The sequence below is a fragment of the Delphinus delphis genome, chromosome 1, assembly GCF_949987515.2.
Source record: "Delphinus delphis chromosome 1, mDelDel1.2, whole genome shotgun sequence".
NCBI lineage: Eukaryota > Metazoa > Chordata > Mammalia > Artiodactyla > Delphinidae > Delphinus > Delphinus delphis.
Window position 1 is genome coordinate 179,428,810 of NC_082683.1, and position 20,550 is coordinate 179,449,359.

A 20,550-nucleotide genomic window follows, 5' to 3' on the forward strand; every position below is an offset into this window, starting at 1 on the left:
TGAAATTCAATCAGTAATAATTAAAAACTCCCAACAAACAAAAGTCCAGGATCAGAAGGCTTCACAGGTGAATTCTACCAAACATTTAAAGAAGAGTTAACACCTATCCTTCTCCAACTATTCCAAAAATCTGCAGAGGAGGGAACGCTTCTAAACTTGTTCCAAAAGGCCAGCATTACCCTGATAACAAAACCAGACAAAAATATTACAAAAAATGAAAATTACAGGCTAATGTTCCTGATGAACGTAGATGCAAAAATTCTCAACAAAATACTAGCAAACCACATCCAACAATACATTAAAAGGATCATACACCATGATCAAGTGGGGTTTCTTCTAGGGATGCAAGGGTGATTCAATATCCACAAATTAATCAATGTGCTAGAGTGACAGAAAGGAAAGAATGAGTAGAGAAATATGGGAATGTGCAGTATGTTTCTCCATAATTTTGGTAATCAGCAATGTATTGGGACTTATAACTGTAATACCACTTTACAACTATAAGCTTAAGGTACGTGAGTTAAACTAGAAATTTGGGAAACAGCCTAAAAACACAACTACCACTTACAACGTTATTTCTGTGGGAAAAATATATTTCACCCACTCACTCCAGAACTCACAAAATATAATGCAGTCCTCTGATTCTAAAGACAAGTCATTATTGTTACACTGACCTCTGGGTATGCTTACCATTATGCCAGCTCTGGGTCTTGCATTTAATTCTTTTAATTAAAAACAAAACAAATCAAAACAAAAACCAAATGAACAAAAACTATGAGGGAGCTGGGACTTCATGCTATTTAACAAATCGTCATTGACTATTTAAGAACTAATACAAGAAGATAATAAACACATAACTTAATATTTATGTTTACAGCATACTTTGCAAAGCACTCTCACATACACACTGGGCTAGGTTCTGGGAATACAGAGTTGAGTTAGGTTGAGTCTCTGCCTTTAAGCAGCTCAATGTCTAGTGAACCCCACAGTACATCTGGAGGAACACCAGGGAGGCCCCATGATTGCTCAAGGTCACACACCTTATCAAGAATAAGAACCAGAAAGTGGAACCTGATGTGTTGCCAGCCCCTTGTTCATTTTCTTCCACAAGTTAGTTTCATATTCTACAATCTGCCTGCATATACCATAGACTCTCAATTATTTTTTTATTAACTATATATATATTTTTTAATGAAGCTCCTGCTTTTCCACAGTCTAAGTCATTTAAGTCATAAGTGCTTCACAAGTACCTCTGTATTTAGTTTTCCATTTTCTATCTAGGCCAGGGTTCTATCAATTTATATATACATAGGAGTGTAAAAGTGTAACTTAGGGTGAGTTTTCACAACAGAATGAGAATTAGAATCAGAAGTAAAACTGATTAATGTTTTGCTTTCTACGGGCGTTACGCTTTGGCTAACTGAAACAAGCTTCTAATGAACAGTTATCGAATATGTATATGCAATAATTCAATTCATTAGGACCTGCGACCTCCATATACAGTATGAAGTAACAGTGTCCAAACACACGGTGAATGTGTCAACTGCTTGATGACCGCATATTACATAATTGTTAAGGTCACAAAAAAGAAAAAAAGAAAAATAATTATAACTTGATCAACACTCAAGATAGAGGGAAATGGCAGCGTATTTAACAAAAGCATCATCAGCTCCTGAGCTCACATGACCCCAGATTATCTCCACGTCACTGTTTCTGATGGGTTTGGACGCAGGCACAGTGCTTTCAGAGGAAATAAAGAATTGTTTCCACTATACCCAGCACACACGACACAGGCAAAAAGACCTGGTAATAACTTTATGAACAGGAGTCTTTTATGGGTAACTGGCAGCTAGTAAGCTTAGAGTGCAAAAAATATACTGTGTACTCTTCAGGGTGTGTGATACACAGCCAACACGAGGGCATCTTTATCTGGATTCATACCTCACAGATACATCATCGCCGAAAACCTGCACACTAAACTACACAGGAACGAAACTACGACTAACAGAAAAATAATCCCAACACAATGAAAATTAAATATATATTTTAATAAACTGACTATAGCTTTTGAAAAGCTGTGCATATCGTTATTTTTCTAACTATAACGTTAGATAGTTAGTACTTGCAGATGCCAGTGGAATGGACTTTGTATATGGTATGTTTTCAGAGAAAAATACTATTCTATTTCAGATCTGGATAGAAACCTCACAGTAACAGGTGTACAGTGGGAAAGTTCCCAAGGGCCAATGAACATGTTCGTCATAACTTATTACCTAGAACCCCCTGAAACAAGTGCCAGGACAGTCGTAACATGGCTTATACTTGGGAACAGGAGCTTTCTTTAAAGAAAAAGTGATTATGAAATAGATTGAGAGAGAGCTATAAGCAGTCAACATGGAGAAAAAAGTAAGAAAAAGAAAAATTAAGTTGACTTACATTTTTAAAAGACCCTATAAATAGTTTTCAAAGTTGCACTAAATGACACAACATGGTTCTTGCCCCTGGAAAACCAGCCAGTGTCACAGGTAAGCCTCCCATCGCCTGTGCATCTGCCGTGTGCAGTTATGGAAGCTTCTCTCTTTTCTGTGTTTTGAAATGTGCGTAGCTTTTTCCATGAATTTTTCTGAAAAAGGGGGGAAAGACTCTTTCCTTCTTGATCAGGGTACAAATAATGGCCAGGTTTCTTTAATTTACTGACACAAGAAAGAAGACTGTAATCCTGGTTTTGGTGCCTCTAATCTTTAGGGAGCGTTAATAGCCTTTGATGACATTTTCTGGGCGTCCACAAAGTTAGCAGTTGCTCCCTGGTTCACTCTGCTCTGACCCACAAGGCATCACCAGGGCCCCTTTCAGCGCCTGATACCTGCCCTGAATTGTTCTACCACAGGACCTTTGCACAGGTTGATCCCCCTGCCTTGCAGGTTCTCCTCTTGCGCTGATCCCCTCCTCCCCCACTGTCTCTGCCACTATGCGTCTGGACTCACTGGAAAATCTAACTGCCCACCCGCATCTGAGCCTCTTTCCTCCCACCTTGTAGAAAAGCTACAGTCGCTGAGCTGCTGACAGAGACATCTTTTTAAAGGCAAATACAACAATGCTCTCCTCCTCTTTCCATACCTCCTTCAGTGGCTCCCCACTGTCTTTGGGATAAATCTCCGACTCCTCAATTTTGCCCAGACTCTGCCGCAGGGGTGTTCTACCAGCCGTCTTCCCTCCCGTGCGTGCGGGTCCAGCAGAACCTCCCCCACCTGGCCTTTCCCCCTCTTTCTCTAGTTGTCCTTCATGCTTTGCTCTCCCCTCCCGCCTTGCAGGATACACTTCCTCACTCATGCGTCAGTTTGCTGCTGCCTCCTGCATCCCTAGAGCACCTAGACGCACACCTGCCGGGGGCCTGTCCCTCTGCACCGCGTCCTGGTTAGAGCCCCTCCTCCCTGCTCCACAGCCGGTTCCGAGGGCAGGCGCCTTGCTCCCTTCTCTCTCGTACCCTCAGAACCACGCAGCGTGTGGTACATGTTAGTGTCAGGAAAACTGCAAAAGACTTTGAAAGGAGCTAAAGATGACGGCGTGTCCTGTCAGCGGTATCTGGATGGTGTTCAGGAGACTTTGTGGGGTTACCTGATTCTACAGGGCTCTCCATCTTTCATTGTCTCTAACGACCTGCCCAGGATACAACTGGACAAACTGTGCAACCAAGTCCTTACCTGGAGCCTCTGCTGTGGACCACAGGTTGTAGATTTATGGAGCCGAAGCCTACAGAGCCCTCCCAGGAGAGCTGCAAGGTACCCACCTGACAGGGTCCAGCCTCAAAGGCGCCTTTCCCAGCAGGCCGGGAGCCTGAGAAAATCCAGAGAACCTCAAGAGGGATTCACCCCAATTTGTAGCTATTTCAGGTAAAACATATTTTTACCTGGTAGAAAGCTTTCTTGGGCTTAGTTTCCTAGCCTTCAGATAGCAAATAACAGGACTTTTAGCAGCCCAAACGGATTTCTTATGAAAACTTCCAGAAGTAAATTGTGGCCACAGCTGGCCTATACTGCATGGCTCTAGATTCACAAAGGTGTGATGTAAATAATCAGGTCAAACCTGATGAGAACAGCCTTCTTTTCTGATCAAGAATAATCTTTGAGATCATGAGGATCACAGGGGGAGAGAATGTCAGGAAAAATGTAAAAGATATTGAAATGCGTCCAAAATTACGGGTGTCCTCTCAAAGGAATGTTAGGTACTGCCTAGCCTCCTGGGGCAGATTGGGGGATTGTCCAGCGCTCTGGAGGTCTGCATGGCTCACAGGCACTATTTTTTTTGTTTTTTGTTTTTTTTGCAGTATGCAGGCCTCTCACTGTTGTGGCCTCTCCCGTTGCGGAGCACAGGCTCCGGACGTGCAGGCTCAGCGGCCATGGCTCATGGGCCCAGCCGCTCCACAGCATGTGGGATCTTCCCAGACCGGGGCACGAACCCATGTCCCCTGCATCGGCAGGCGGACTCTCAACCACTGCACCACCAGGGAAGCCCCATAGGCACTATTAATAACCCTGCAGAGGCCAAAGGTACCTTGGGGAGGACTGACAGCAACGGAAATGTTTCTTGTCCCCAGGGATGCAGCGAATTCTGCCCAGTGGAGCCGCAGGTATATGGTGCAGACAATGACGGTTTTGTACCTGTTAGCATGTACACTTCAGTATTTTTGACTGTCTAGGTGTCTGTTCTTTGAAGTATCCTTTGTATCAGTTTTTTTTTACATCTTACTGGCTTTCTCATTAGCTAATGAACCAAATAAAACGAGGGCATTATAATTCTACCCTTTAATAAAAAATTCTTCTTTAAAGCAGGTGGTTAGTGTTTCGTGAATAAATGAAGACCTCCATACATGGTAGTAGTTTCTGTTGAGCACTTCAACGAATTTTAAAACTGATAAGAAAATACATAACGCAAAGAAGACGGTACTGCGCTAACTGGCCGACATGGGCATTTTCAGCACCCGCGAGGCACAGAGGAGTGTTACGCTCATTCATTCAGTAAAGATTACAGAAATGTCTGCATGTACCAGGTAGTGGGCTACATGCTAGTATGAGTATGACCGACAACAGGGCCCCTTGCCCTCATGGAGACTGTGGTCTAGTAAATGAAACATGAATTAAGTTGAATAATATAAGCATACAATTATGACAGCAGGAACCTGTACTAAACTACGACTGCCACAAGGAATCTGACCTCGTCAGGGAGGTCAAGGGAAGGCTTCCCCTGAAAGATGTTTGACTTCAGCTCTGAAAGGTCAGTAGGAATTAAGCAGATGATGAGAAGAGGAACTAAAACGTGCAAAGGTCCCGTGGTGGGACGACCAGGGCAAACACAATAGAATCAAAGACGCCTACGGTGCCCCGTTGGTCAGAGCCTGGGTCCCCTGCACAGGGTTATTTAAGGGCCCACTGGTCTTGCAGTTGCCTGGCTGACCACTAGATGGCAGGTGTATACTAAGAAGGCACAAGGCTGGATGCAGGTAAGTTTACAGCAGGTCACAGAAACGGGGAGATCAGAGGTGTAGCAGGAAAGAGTGGGAAGGCAGAAGGTGGTAGCGGGGATGGAGACGGGGACAGACCCAACTTGCAGGCCCCGATGGTGGAGGGTAACAGGAAGCCATTCATTGTCTTTTCCCTTCAACAAATATTTGAGGACCTCCTGAAAGCTTCTCTGTACTCCTTGAAGGTAAGTAGCAGCCACACCTCATTTAAAAAAAAAAAAAATTCTTGGCATCTCTTCACACCACAAACATCCGTTAAGCACCTACTACACGTGAGCTACTGTCTTCCATGCTGTGAGGCACACAAAAGAAAAGAAAAAGATGTTCCCTTCCTCTCAAGATTTTCAGAAAAGGGTGAAAATGCCAAATACTGAATATAATAAAGCAGTTACAAACACAATTCTTCCTATGGATATAACTGCACTCAGCTTTTTGATCACATATGGCAACTTATGTAAATGACCATTAATACTGATCATGATTTATGTCAAATTGTAACATTCCTAATAAGTAGGTTCCATCAGCAGGCTAACAATACTAACAACATAGAATTGTAACTACATTCTTTAAATACTGGTAAACTGGGATCAATAAGGAGATCTGGAAGTTTCTGAACTGTACAGACCTAGGGCAGCTGGAACTCTAGCCATGGTCAGGCACTACTGACCCCGGAGGCTGTGCAAACTAGCAAGTAACTACTGGCATTTGCAGCTCTCTTGGGAGCCAGTACTACACTAAAAGGGTACATTTTTTGGATGCAAGAAGACATCATAAGGAAACAAAACAAGCAGAGTTTTACATCCCTCTGACGCAAAGAATTAAAAATAAAGATGGGGAATTGGCCATCACACGTCTTCAATTGGACTCACTAGGTTCTAAACACATAATTGTGCAATAAAAATTTTCTCACATGGAAATATAAAGCGAAAAATTAATATACTATCAATATTTTGGAAGTAAAGCGCTTGTATAGCAAGGGATGCTAACTAAGAATGTGAAAAATACTAAACTAATGCAAAAAAGCTATCAGTGTGGAATGAAATTTATTAGAGAAGATATTGTATTAGAGAAGAGAGACATTGAGTGAAGCGAAGAGAACGGACTGGAAAAGACCGGAAGGAAGAGCAAACACACGAGGAGAGTGACAGAGGCAGGGGGTCCAGGTCACAATACCATCAAACCCCATGTCTAATGAGGCAGCAAGAAATGAGTCTGGTTTAGCTACAACAAGCAAGATAAGTGTTTCCTTTCTTTTCACTACAATGGTTTCCCCAAAGCATATCAGAGGGTAAAATGGTGAGGATCTTCCTCGATGCACAAGGAGCCTGTTATCCTGCAGTTACCATTTCTGTCACTAGATGGCAGACAAATCTAACACTAGGGCAAAATCCTGGGTAAGGTGAAATTCATAGTTGGGGTTAAGGGGCCAGGGAAGGATAAGGGACACAGGCAGATGAATGGGAAAATAAAAGTTTTTGGACTTCATAAAATTGAGATGCTTGTAATATATGAATTTTTGGAAAGGAGGTACTCTCTGTGCTACTGTCCCCATTTCAGAGTTGAAGTGACTGAGGTCCAGAGCGTTACCTGGCTTTTCCAAAGTCTACAACAACCCCCTGGGCCTATGCACTTTGCAGCCTAACACAAAAAATATCTGCGTGAAATAATATGGGAATAAGTTATCAAGAAAGCTACTATACAGAATTATAATGCCAATACCTTAAAAATACATGGCAGTTTGCAATTTGAAAAGAGGTTTAAAAACGTGTGTCATCATTTTTACAGGCGGTAACTGAAGCACAAAGTGCCCTACTCGTGACTTACTTGCTTCAGTGTATTAGGTGTTTTATAGGTCATACGTTAAATACCTACTTCACCACACACTCTGGTGAGCATTTTCCCTGTTTTACATATTAGGGAACCAAAAGCTTAATAAGGTAAAGTCTCCTGGGCAAGATTAGACAGTTAGTGACAGAGCCGAGACTGCAACCCAGGTGTTCCGGCTTTCTGAACAGAACTCTTCATTATAATTACACTAGATAAGTCAGTCCTCAGAGACCCAGAAAAAAGAAATGTCTGAAAGTTAACCCAAGAAAGACCTTCTTAAAATGGCAAGTCTTAACCTCAATTTTAAAACAGGTGGTAGTTACAGAATGATCAAGAGTACTACTGTCCGGGTAGGTGAAGAGACAAGAGATTACGACACTTTTCCAAAGATATTTCGGTCACAGCAAGAAAGTTAAATTGAAGGATTAACAAGATACGTGTTTGCTGAAGTCTGATGAATTCAGGTTATGAAGGGCTTCTATTACCAGGCTAAGGAAATAAGCTTGAATAGAAGCGTCAGAATTCCGTTTCTGAGCAGCTGAGTGTCACGTGAGACTAGTTCCGGCGGGAAGATTCTGAAGTGGTCCGGACACATCCGTGACCACTTCACCAGCCTCCCCTCCTACAGCCACGGCGCCTTCTCTGCCAGCTTTAGCCACTTCATTCTCCATCACTCGGCTGTCACCTGACACGCCCTCTCTTATGAAAGCAGTGCTCTGTGAGTACATTCCTGTCTTACCAAGTCCTCGAGGCCAAGAATCGTATCTTTTAATTCATTTTGCTTTTAAATCCACTTCCATTTTGAATGCAAAAAGCAGCAAAAGAATGTCGATTCCCATCCTAACCATGACAAACATCTGGATGGTCTTAAAGAAAAATATCATATTTTTTTCTTGAACCTATCAGAATGCTGAGTTGTAAGGCAACCAAGTAAAATGAATTCCATAGAGTCAGAAGCCCCTCCAAAGAGAGCTAGGAGCCAGGATCTATTTCATCCTTGGCAAAGCACACACACAGAAGAAGAGCAGCTGGAATATAAACAGGGAGGAAGAAACGTGCTGAAATGCAACCAAGACCACATGGGGACTAACATGCCGGTTAGGAAGAGCTGGTAGACTCAGCGACAGGGGTGTTTGCACTCGCAAGCTTTTCTCCACAGGTAAAATCCTATAATTTTATTTGCCAGATCAGGCAACTCTACCATCTGGTGCTGCAGAGAAGGACTGGGGACAGACAGGAGTCTGAAAGCGCTCCCATGGGGGTGCAGGCCTGCAGGAGACAGGCACAAAGCCCACTGACTCCTGAAGGTCCTTCATTTACATACAGCAAGAGCCAGAGCTGCTGGCAGACGTCAGCAAACTCAACCCCAAGACCACGGGGGCAGGTGTAGAAGTACAAACTCTACACCCCAGGGAGGAGCCGGAGGCCCTGACAGGCACAGGATCCTACACGGATACCAAGCATAAATCTACCACCACTAGGGAGGGGCAGGCGGCCTGCAAACTGCCCCAAACCAATCACAGGTAAAGGGAAGTTTATCCACCACAAGCAGGAAGGGAGGGATGCTGAGAAGGTCCCACACCTGAGCCACAGGGGCACATGGCCTATGAAGACCAAAGCTGGACCAGAGCACAGAAAACCCATAAGGCTAGGACCACGTAACTAGCAACAGAAATTAACTGCTGAGGGATGGCTGCAAACACCGAGAGAGACCCGCTATGTAGAGGGACTGCCGACAGCTGAGGGTGAAGGCGGAACACTGAGAAAAACCTTCCGGTACCTCCAGAAGTACTGCCGTCTACACACACTTATAATAACAGCAGCCACTGCAGGTAATGATGTCAACAACAAAATCCCAACCAGTCCAACACATGATGAACTCAACCTCTTGTACTAACGGCCTCACACCATTTCTGGGTGTAAGTACTATTTAACTTACTCTCTACTGCTTTTTTACACATGGGGTCCATCACCCAAGAACTACCAGACATGAAAAGTAAGAACAAAATAAAAAGGAGAATATGCATAAACAGATGGGATGACAGCAGAGAGATGGAATCTATAAAAAAGTCAAGTTGAATGACAGAATTGTAAACAAAAACATGATATAAAAGATAAAGAATTCTTTGATGGGCTCATCAGCCATTTAAAACAGGTCCATAAAAATTATTTAAACTGGCATTCCTATACACTAACAATGATCTAACTATCTGAAAAAGACAATCCCATTTACAACGGCATCAAAAACAATAAAGTACTTAGAAATAAATTTACCCAAGGAAGTGAATGATCTATACAACAAAAACTTTTAAGACACTGATGAAAGAAACTGAAGAAGACACAAATAAGTGGAAAGATAGCCTGTGTTCCTGGATACGAAGAGTTAATATTGTTAAAATGTCCATGTGACCCAAAGCCAGCTACAGATGCAATGCAATTACTATGAAAATTCCAACAGCATTTTTCATAGAAATAGGAAAAGGAATCCTAAAATTTGTATGGAACCACAGAAGACCCCAAATAACCAAATCAGTCTTGGAAAGAGCAAAGCTGAACTTCCTGGTTTCAAATTATATTACCACGCTATCGTAATCAAAACAGTATGTTATTGGTATGAAATATACATAGATCAACGGAACAGAATCACAAACCCAGAAATAAACCCATGCACTTATGGTCTAGTAAGATTTGACAAGGGAGTCAAGAATACTCAATGGTGAAAGGGTAGTCTATTCAATAAATGATGCTGGAAAACTGGATATTCACATGCAAAAGAATGAAATTGCATGAATTTAACCTTACATCACAAATAAAAGTTAACTCAAAATGGGTTAATAAGGACTTAAATTTAAGACCTGAAACTGTAAAACTCATAGAATGTTAGAAAACATAGGGAAAAAGCTCCCTGTCATCAGTCTTGATAATGATTTTTTTGGATATGACACCAAAAGCACAAGCAACAAAAGCAAAAATCAACAAATGGGGCTACATCAAACTAAAAAGCTTCTGCATAGCAGAAGAAATTATCAACAAAATGAAAATTTCTCCCATTCTCATGGGATGGAAGAAAATATTTGCAAATCATATATATCGGATGGGGGTTAATATATAGAATATATAAGAAACTCATACAATAGCAAAAATAATAATTATCTGATTAAAAAGGGCAAATGACTTGAACAGACACTTTCCCAAAGACATACAGATGACCATCAAGTACATTGAAAAGGTGCTCAACATCACTAATCATCAAGAAAATGCCAATCACAACCACAATGAGTTAACACCTCACACCTGTTAGAATGGCCATCATCAAAAAGACAAGAGGGAAGGAATACTGGAGAGGGTGTAGAGAAAATGAGCCTTTGTGCACTGTTGGTGGGAATGTAAATTGGTGCAGCTACTCTGGAAAACAGTATGGAGGTTCCTCAAAACACTAAAAATAGAACTACCATATGATCAGTAATTCCACTTCTGGGTAATTATCCGAAGGAAATGAAATCACTGTCTCGTAGAGCTATCTGCATCCCACAATCCCTGCAGCACTTTTCACAACAGCCAAGATACATAAACAGCCTGTGTACAGGAATGGATAAAGAAAATGTGGTGTATGTTTATACAGAGGAATACCATTCGGCCATAGAAAGAAAGAAATCCTGCCGTTTGTGACAACATGAATGAAGCTGGAGGGTATTATGCTCAGTGAAATAAGCCAGAGAGGAACACACAAATAGTGTATGATCTCATTTACATGTGGAGCCTGAAAAAGCTAAACTCAGAGAAGCATAAAGTAGATTGGTGGTTGCCAGGGGCTAGGGGGTGAGGGAAATGAGGAGACACTGGTCAAAGGGTACAGACTTGCCCTTACCAGACGAATAGGTTCAGGGACTGTGCAGAATGGTGACTACAGTTAACAACACTGCATCGTATACTTGAGAGTTGCTAATTTGCTGAGAGAGAGTAAGTCTTCAACGTTCTCGCTATAATAAGTAAGTGGTAGTTATAGGGGGTGAGGGATGTGTGTTAACTAACCTGACCAGGATTAGACTCAAGTGTTAGAAAAGCCACGAAGAACTTCCAGAGAAGGCTGCACACAAAGTAGTCCTATTTTGTAACCTGTTAAGATATTTATGCATCATGCTACTACTTTATGTTCTATACCAGGAAATATAATCATGTGTAACAGACATAAATCCGCTTCAGATAATAATAAGGTTCTATAATACTCTCTAGTTACACAGCTAGTGACACTCCTGGCAATTTCTCTCTCTCGGGGACACTAACGCACAGCAGCAGGAACACGCACAAAGACAAGACTGGCCTTTCCTTTCATCAACACTAACACTAACCTCTGACCAACCTTAAAAGCAGTTCTTATACACAAAACAGGAAGAAAGTAATCATTGCTGTATGCCAGGATGCCTGGGAGAAAATAAGAATTTGTCTAGAAAACTTGGGGACTTTTGGAATAGAGAGCTGTTGTTACTTTCACCAAAAGCCCTTAAAATAAAGATATAACGAGAAAAAGCTCTCACAAAATTAAACAGAACAGAAAGATCTTAGTGATGTAATTACCGATGTAAAGTTTAGAATGGTAATACTCAATATATTTACCAAATGGAAAATTTAAGTACCTTTGTTTTTGTTTCAAGACTTTGTGATGAATGACATAGCCATCTGTGGCAATAAATCTGAAGAGTAAAAGAGTAAAAGTATAACATTAAAAAGGTACATTTCAACCCAAAAACATCTCATAAAATATAGGGAATATGTTCACATAAGTCTTTATCATACTCTAGGTATTCTTCATTTTAAAAATGAAGTCCCGGCCAGTTGCTGAAACAAGGAGTTGGTCTTGAATTATCTCTTTGAAAGAACAATGTTCTGGAACAATTTTATGACAATATAAATTTCTCAAATATGTATTCTATTGTGTTTCTAAAAGAGAAAGGCAAATTTTATAATTACGAATTTTGTCTTGCATAACCATTCTTTCAAGGAAAGAAAATATTACCTAATGGTCACTAGAGGGCACCCCTGTCATCCATAACTGGGGTGTTGGGGAGAAGGGCTGGCAGGGCACAGATGTAACAATAATCAAATTTGACATGTTGGAAATTAGTATTATTTCAACAGAGAAAAATAACTTTCTTTAAAACAACAACATGGTACCCATATTTTCAAATTGGACTGAAAGGATCAATTCTATAAATTAGTAGCATTAGTGTAAATTAGACTAAATAGACACTATATCAAAGAGTGGCTTTTGGACAGACTGCTAAACCATGTTTTCATTTAGGCAGTCCTTTTTGTGGGCATCTTCTAATAGAAACACACTTACTTAAATTATTTTTTAAAACATGTTATCATTTGGAACTCTCATACTTTAATACTTATACTTTCTGATCACTTTAATTCAGCACTTTAGCTTAATCATAATAACAGAATTCTCAATACTGAGCCAAAGTAAACAGAGTGCTAAAAATAAAAAACTAGGGTTTCTCTTTTTTTTTTTTTTGGCTTACCATGATTTGGTTAAACTTATTTTTATTATTTTGTAAGATTTATATTATATTAAGTATTTTTTCCAAGTATCTGGCTCTCCTCCTTCATAAACTCATTTCTCCCCCTTCCCCTGAGGTCACAACTATTTTTCTCATTGTGGTTTACAGTCATTTTTTTCTTGGTCAGAAGAAGCAAGTGGCTACTTCCCTCTGTAAACCAATGACTATGCCATTTCTTTCTTGATCAATAAAGCAAAGCTATTCAATGGACTATATTTTTCAAAGACCTCAACAAGCATGTCATTTTCTGAAATCTATTCTGTCACCTGAGAAAGAAACACTGTCCTTAATTACATTCATTTTACTCCCAGATTCCACTGAATTCCAATGAAGAAAAGTGTGTCACAATCACGATAGCATAAACCACACCCTACTAGGTGTGAATATCCCATCACTTAGATGCTTAGGAACTAAGCAATTTAGAGAATCTAAATGTTTAACTTTTCTGGTAAATTTCACAGAAACAAATTCATTGGCAGTATTTTAAAATATGAGATTTATTCTGTGTAAAATGTAAACCATCTGACATCTCATATTTAAAACATGCTTACATACTGGGATCTAAGTTTCCATTCAACTGAAATGTGGCTTTCAAATGCCTTACCTGCAAGTCTCCACATGCCAAAAAAGGCATATACAACTTCTAAGCACATTTTTTAAAGATGAAATTCCATTACTCATCAATTATAAAATGAGCTCATTGACGCTGTGCTATATTCCAAATCCATTAGGATGATTTATAAACCAATAAATACACAAGGACTCAAAAATACAGTTTCATTTGAAGTGTACATTATCACCTTGTACTATGGGTAAAAAATGGAAAAATCACATATATCATATTTTATGGCATAAACTTTGTCCTTATTTCTTCACTCTAAAGAACTATTCATATCTCGGACTCTTAGTCTACATGTGAATGTAATCTGAAAAACAATAAATGGCCACTAGTTTAATAGAACCTCATCTTATTAGGAGGCATTATGGCTGTTGAGCATATTTCTATTTGTAAACACTGTATTTGGGTTAAAGTGTTGACTACATTCCAAGGGAGGGCATTTGTCAGCAGTCATGCACTTTATATTATAGTACAAATGCAAAAATAACCTTCCATTCATATTTTCTCATGCAGCTTTTACATAATTAATTAGACAGGTTGAAAATAAACCTGAGTGGATTGCTACTCGCCCCAGACATGCAATAGTTAAGAGTGATACGTGTGCCAGGGTTTTAATGGGGCTTAACAACAAAAAGCTTCAATCCTCCACTTTCTCTCGATTTTGCTGCAGTGGTTTTGCTTGCTTAGGGCCATCCATCTGTTAAGGTTGACTTGTAATACAGCGACACACTTGCTTGCCATTCACTGGTCTAGTTGTGTGTGTGTGAGCCTGTGAGACACACAGACACACAGCACACATTACGATTACCAGAGTAAGTTAAGAAAGGCTATTATTATTAAATATGGAGCAGTATCTTAGGTTCATATAAATTTTGCATAGTAAAGTTATTTCTCATTCTTAGAAAGTTTCAATAAATTTTTACAAGCAAATATTTTAAAACATAATTTTAAATGACAGACTTAGTGTAGACATTGCTCACTGAGTCTACAGTGTTTTGTTCTAAAATAAAATGGATGAAAGAAGGTAAGTATGTAGTCAAGATGAAAACGGTTCTGCACCATGGCCAGTGGCGGTATTCTCCCTGGACCCAACTGGCCCTATTTTCAATAAAACCAGAGGAGGAACCTTTCCCTGGAGTCCTGTTAGGCTGGGGCTGCTGCTGGAACTGTCATCTTCACACAAAAGGGAAAAGGGTTGGGTTTTACAAATGTGAAGCCTAATTGGAAGATCTTCATGGCTATACCCCTGACATTTATTTAAGCCTCATCAACAAAACGGGAAATAACCATACTAATTAGCAGACCAATACACAAATTACCATTTGCTGCGAGTAGCTATAGATTCACAATCCATTTCAAAAGTAAGCTAAGTCATGGAAGCTTAAAACACCACACATTTCAATTTTTGTTCTTTTCTACAGTACCCAGATTATAAAATTTTATTTTTTTTTTTACTTTAAAATACACTCTTGGAATTTAAATTACCGCAGTCTCATTTTTCTCTTTCGAAAAATGGATGAAGATAAAGTGTTTCATTTACACAAATCTAGTTGGGAAACTGGAAATGTACAGTTCTTCTTATATAGCCAAAATTGACTTTTCAAATGGATAAGCAAACAGGTTAGGAATGGGATGAGGCAAGCCCACATCCTCTATGTAGATAATCTGACAATAAAATGGCATACTTCAGGTCTTATAAGCTTATAAACCAAGAGATTTCTTGGTTGAAAACAGAAAGTTTTATATTTCTTTCCAAATCATAAACTGAGATCTAAAGGTATCCCTACTTAGAATGAAGACAGATAATTTTAGGGTCCCCAATGCTTCAGTGACTACAGGATTGTTAGTGACTCTATAAAAGAGAGAACAGAGAAGAAGGTCAGATGGTGCCACTGCTATAAAAGACCTGAAGCTCAAGATATGTGTTTATGTATAAATGGACAGCGGCCAACTACTTAGTGCCTACTGTGTGGCAGGTGCTTTACATACATGATCTATAATGCCTACAGCGTCCTCGGAAGATGACATGGACTGTTCCTACCGTTTCACAAATGTAGAAATTAAGGCTTAGAGATGGTGTGTTTGGCTTCATGCTCGATGCCAGCAGCCTCCTCCAAGTCAACACTCTCTGGCTGTAAAGTCCATACCCCTGCCTCTAACAGTCCCTCCTCCACGAGCACCCTTCTCAAAGCAAAGCATGAGAGCAGTGGCCAGGGACTTAACGTTCCAGAATCAGTCCGTCTGTCTGTTTTTCAACCCCTACTCTGCTATTTTTACTGTAGAACGTTGGGCACATTTCTTAACCCCTCTGCTCCCCCATTTCTAAATCTGAAAAAATGGGGGTGACAGTTCCCACTCTGCTTGGATTGTTGCGAGTTTTAAATTAATCCTGTAGTATGCACAAACACACACAGACTGTTAATCAAGGAACTGTCTCTTTTCCTTGTGTTTTCCAAGGCTGCTCCAGTGCACTTTAATGTTATCTCAACTCTATCACAATTGAGGTTTAGAAAACAGTAGTAAGAACATCAAAACTATCTGGATCACCAAATCCCATAGGTATCTACAGAATCTTGCTTTCAAGTAACTGAATTTACCACCAAGCAAGTCTTTTAAGAGAATCTGGGGCTTCCCTGGTGGTGCAGTGGTTGAGAGTCCGCCTGCCGATGCAGGGGACGCGGGTTCGTGCCCCGGTCCGGGAAGATCCCACATGCCGCGGAGCGGCTGGGCCCGTGAGCCATGGCCACTGAGCCTGTGCATCCGGAGCCTGTGCTCTGCAATGGGAGAGGCCACAACAGTGAGAGGCCCGCGTACCGCAAAAAAAAAAAAAAAAAAAATCTGGTCACGTCAACAATCAAATATAAGATGCGGCCCAGGATATGGTTGCTTCCGGAGAAGCCAGTACTGACACGAGAGAGATGCTATAGAACGAAGGAAAGAGTGTATTCTAGGCTTATTTCTGCTTGTAACCTTTGCATCTTTTTAAGCAGTTCAACACTCATGTGAAAGCTGAGGCCACAGCGAGGAAGCTGAGGGGGCTCTGAGGAAGGTTCTGATGAGCCTGAGCGCTTCACATCATGAGACTGCATGGGAGAGACCAAATAAAGAAAACCGACCTTCCGTCTCCTGACACAGGGATCCTTGCCAGGTACCTCCTCGGGACCGTGTGCAGCCAGCCCCATGTCCTGAGATGGTGATGAATCTCCTGAACAGCTTTCTAAATCTCTGCATTAGGAATCATGGTAGCTGCGCTTTTTCATTTTGGCTGCTAAGCACGGGACGGGGCCTTAGGTTCTTACTACACTTACTTACTCTCTGCCGTGAATCTTCCCTAAATTAAATGAATTTTAATTCTTTATTCTATGATTCTTTGTAAGGTATCAATTTATTTTTGGAAATAGGTAGAATATAAACAAATAAACATCAGTGTCTCTGACGTATTTATTGATGTCTAGGTTCTTTCTTTAACCGCACCCAACTACTCCCAGAATTGCTTCCATATTTAATTGAAAATCTTAATGTGCTCAGATCCTAATATTATTACAACTTGTGGAGATAGGAGTGAGAGAACATACTGATTTGGGAATCACCATAGAACAACATGCACATGGTTCTAGCATCAACTTTGTCTGCTCCACAGGATACTGGATCTTATTTTGATTAAATCAATGAGATTGGATTATCTCCAAAAAGTGAACCAAGGAAGCTTCTCAATACCAGACCACAAAGAAAAGGCAGTAGACTATGCCTGATCCCTCTTGATCTCTTTGCCCAAAGTGCAAATATTGCATCTGAAGCTTATTTCTGCTGAGGTCCTTTTGTTGGCGTAAGTGGCTCATCTCTCCCGCGAGAACGGAGGCCACAGCAGCCCATCAGGGGAGGCTGACCTTAAACTTACCAAGCTTCAGATTTGTGGGACAAAGATCCAGCCTCTAACCACTCAAAAACACAGATTTTTCTTTTCTTTTGCAAAGATGACTTCTTGGCAAATAGCGTTATAAGGCAATGAGAAACAGAGAAATCCTCTGAGATACCGTCACACCCCTTAAAACCCCTACTCTGAGAACTGCTTTCCCTGTTCGCACCCACCACTGTCCCAGTGTCTGTCGTAACGTGGTCCTCTCCCGGCCTCTCCGGCTAGAGTTGACGGAGCCAAGGATTGAAGCCCGATCCACGTGGGCTGATTACGTCCTTCCTCAAGAAACTGGATTTGGGAATTGTGGTCAATTTCTCTCTTTTCTTTAAATTTAAATAAAAAAAATTTTTTTTTGGAGTACAGTTGATTTACAATGTTGTGTTAGTTTCAGGTGGGACTGACATATACACACTACTCTACGTAAAATAGATAACTAATAAGGACTTACTGTGTAGCACAGGGAACTCTACTCAATACTCTGTAATGGCCTATATGGGAAAGGAATCCAAAGAAAAGAGTGGCCATAGGTATATGTGGTCCATTTCTAGCAGTTGTTTGAACTGAGGGCCTGCAAGCTCACCGAAGGGACAGAGGAGCTGAGAAAGCCGATCTACAGAATGCACAGTGAACAAACACGCAGAGAGAACAGACCAGGTGAGACAGACAGAGAAGATGGTGGGGTCGATACTCTCCCCCGACTGCTTTTCCCATTTTCCAGTCCCAATCCCCCCAGCACATGGAGGCAGGAACACCTAAATCCTCGTAATAAATGTCCTGCTGTTGTCGTATTTCACGCGTATGTGTTTGCTAACACTACGAAATTAAAGAAATAATTCAGATCTGGAATTAGATGACAATTTCAATTTGAATGTACCATGGTCTGCTTTTATAAATAAGCTGCTGACCACAAGTTGGCTATCATTTCAGAGCCCTATAACTTTCAGCTCAAAGAAGTAACATTAGTATTGCAAGAAAACATGCATTCTGGCAGCTATGGGGAAAAAAAGTAAGGGTGGAAAGCAGCAAGGAAAAGAATTGCCAAAGGGCCCCAAATTTACCTCTTTGGTTAGTGTCTATGTGAATCTAAAGCTATCAAATTTCAATGATAGAAGAAATACAAGCAAAAGCAAAAAGTTAAATTACAATAGATACTGGGTTGCAAACGGTTGGAAATATAAACTCAAAAAATTTAGCTGTTAAAATACAAATACGCAGATGTATGTACCTATTTACATAATGGGACAGATGTATACAAAGAAACATATTCTGGGTATACACATTGCCTGAAACTCAGGCATTTATCACTTGCGAAGACTGTTACGCAGACATTGCCAGCACCTGCACGATAAATCTAAATATGTTGGTTTAACAAGTTCCTATATACCGAGTAGGAAAATAATAATTCTCAGAAGAATAAGCCCTACTTCTTTTAATTCTTGTTAAAGTCATGTCATGTCCACCTGAAAACCATAAAATGCTAACTAATGAATGCAGACAGCTACACGAATGGTATTACAGCAAACGATAGCCATGAAGATTCAGGGTAAGTATGTGATGAATGTAACCTATTATCCTGTAAGGTTTTCTATTACCTAATATAATTTTCTCTATCAGAAACTGTGTCTCTAGGAATTCAAAGAAAACAAACAAAAACAGAAATCGGTAATGTATTTTATAATTAAATTATCATAAAAATATTGTGCCACGTTAAAGAAAAGGCAGATTTAAAATTTTAAATATGAGGAGAGAAAAGTAATTTCCTTAATTTAAAACTGACATTTAGAACAGGGATTTCTCCAATTTAAGTGTTTGCTTTTTATCTTAAAGCATCCTGCAGGTAACAAAGACTCCCACATTTCTTTCACATAAAAATCTATTTATCATGATAACCTAAAATCTAATCTAATATAATCTAAGGAGAAAAATTAAGAAATTGATTGCAAATCCATCACGAATTTACAAGTTAATGAATGTTTTCCAGTTAATGGTGGTAGCCAGAAAAGTTTCCTACCCTTGTGGAATAATTATTTCATTGAAATAATTCAGGTCATGCAACTAGCATTCATGACCAATATGCTGCAGTTAAGCAATACTAATGTATGAAAACGTAAGCTTAACAAATGGATAAATCATAGAGAAGGCACTTTGTATGTTATAAAAACAGTCCCCTGAAGCAGAGATTTTTTTATGTTTTTCCAAAATACCTAGAAAGGTGCCTGACGCGTAATAGCTGTTGAACAACCAAACGAATGGGTCTTCTTTACAAAGGCGGAGGTTTTAGCACCGCTTCCAGGGTCCTCTCCCCATTCCTAAAGACACAGGAAAGCCCTGCACTGAGTGTCTGCACATCCAGGGAGCTACCTGAGCACCGGAGGTGGGCTCTTGTCCAGCCCTGCCACTAACTAGTTACAGAACTTCAGGTAAGTGATGGGACCATTCGGCTACCAACTTCCTCAACTGTAAACTTTGGTGACTGTGATAAACGAAGCTTTGCAGCTGCTTCCAGTTCCATGGTTTCGTAACTATAATCCACTTGAGAATTCATTTTAAAAGCTAGTTTTCTAAGACCACGTAAAGTATGATTTGGCGTATGCAAACTTTGCTTCCTTGAAACAAGCAGCAACACACTTATGATGCAAAATCAGAGACACATACAGCTATGATCCTGAGCCCTTTCCTACTTTAGGACAATATTTTAAGTAGCATTAGATAGAAGCAGAAGCTTTAACTATTGAGAGCAAATAAAATATCTAACTTTAGAAAAAGACAGACATACATTACTTCGTATTCTCATTTCTACAGATTACTTTAGCAGTCAAATCCCCACGTATGAGTTTCATCTTACCTTTGCAGTAAAGGAAGCCATCAATAAGCTACCCCGAGTCCCGGGCCACCACACACTGCCCTGTCTCTCTCCACTCACCAGGAGGACACGACCCAGTGATGTGTGTACAGACTGGGACCTGGACCCTGGGCTCCCAGGACCCTCTTACGTGGCCCAGACGCCACCTACTCACCTCCTTGACCGTCAACGCAGGGTTTCTCACCATATGATAAAAAAAATCAATGGGTTCCAAATTTTCCTGAAGAATTGATTGGAATTGCT

General features: G+C 40.5%; 1 protein-coding gene across 2 annotated transcripts in view; it reads right to left on the bottom strand.

The window, feature by feature from the left end:
* The window catches only part of DENND1B (DENN domain containing 1B), a 251,610-nt gene that overhangs the window by 20,419 nt on the left and 210,641 nt on the right, over nucleotides 1–20,550 (bottom strand). The window lies entirely within an intron of this gene.